The following is a 1,600-nucleotide window of genomic DNA, read 5'->3' on the forward strand; positions in this document are numbered from 1 at the left end:
ATCAGATTCCATGTCCCTCCTTGCCTACAGTGAGGTCAGTTTCTGCAGACAGCTTTTAACACATCCACTCCCTTGCAGCTATAGCCAAGGGCCTGATTTGTGATCTCCAGCTATGTTGTCTGCCTAATGGGGTGATCATGCAAGCTACAACCAGAGACAAAGAAGCCTGCGTTCCTACCAGCGAAGCTAACTTCGTGGAAGCAGCATAGCTTGCAAATCTATCAAACTAAACTGCAAGAAAGACAATCTGATTTAGAGAAAAGGCGTTCTGCTACAGTCATTAAGCACAAGTAATTTAGATTTTTTATATTGTCTCCTCATTTACAAATTTACTGTATCAACGCCAGCCAATGGAACGAATTTCTTAAGTAAATGAGAAATGAATAAAAGAGATAGAAAGATAATCAAATTGCATAAAACAATTCTCTTCTCTAGATGTATTTTTGAAAGAACTAATAACAGTAGCAAAATTATAGGAATAATAACATATCATAGGAAGTAATTAATTTAAATTAGCATCATGTTTGAAAAAACACAAGTGAGACGCTTTATGGACGTTTACTTTTATACAAAAAAAGAAAGGCCTGGAATAGCATGCATCAACATCCTTGAAGATTAGTTATGGCCATAAATGGTTTAATTGAAGACAGCAATTTAAAATATGACATTGTAAATCTCCAAACCGGTTTCAGACCCAGGAATTGAATTTGGGGGACAGCAGAGCCCATGGCTGCAAGTTCATTTGCAGCGTTGCAGAGAGAGCCCCTGAGCTTCCCACAATGCGCCTACATTAATATTGATGTTGCCTGTACAATCATTTCCGTTATTTTTATGGTTGTTATTCTACGTCTGCAAAGGTCATTTAAATTATACTGCGGCCGAAAATTTGTTTCATAAATTTTGATATAAATACTAATTACACCCTCTCGGAGAACCAGCAGGGTAGCGTTCATTTATCACGTTTATATGACCTACAGTGACAGAAAAGGAAGGCAAGACAGACTGCAGAGCTCTTCTGGAGAACCCTAAGACTGGCAGAAGAGGCAGCAGGTTGCTGAGGGGTGAGGGGATGTGAGGAAGAAATTCCTACCACAATCACTGAGATTTAAGAATCTTTAATAATGTACGAAAGGTTACCAAACAGTTCTGGAAACTAAAGTGTACATACGAGTTTTTCTAGCCATAAATATTGAATAGCTGTAACATGGATAAACCGGCCCTTTACATGCGGATAAATATGGAAACTAGGAATTATATACATATGTGGTTGTATCTTTTGCCAAAAGCAACGGACAGTTATAGTTTATATCTTTTTAATATCACTTTACATAAACAAATGGAACAGTTTGACACGCAGATCCAGGCTATACGAAATCTTGACAGGACGTGAAACAACATTTTACTGCACTAAAGTACTTAGACTTTTGAACGAAGAAATGTTTGCACTTTATACAAAAAAAGCACATTAATACCAATAATATTCTGTTAGGTCGACGCGGAGACTGTAATCGTACACAGTAATTCACATTTGGTACACATTTACTAGAACATTCTTGCCATTCAGTACAAACAGTTGGCTTTCGGCCGCCCACCCCTCCCC

The sequence above is a fragment of the Fukomys damarensis genome, unplaced genomic scaffold, assembly GCF_012274545.1.
Source record: "Fukomys damarensis isolate Sample0158 unplaced genomic scaffold, DMR_v1.0_HiC HiC_scaffold_37, whole genome shotgun sequence".
Classification (NCBI taxonomy): Eukaryota; Metazoa; Chordata; class Mammalia; order Rodentia; family Bathyergidae; genus Fukomys; species Fukomys damarensis.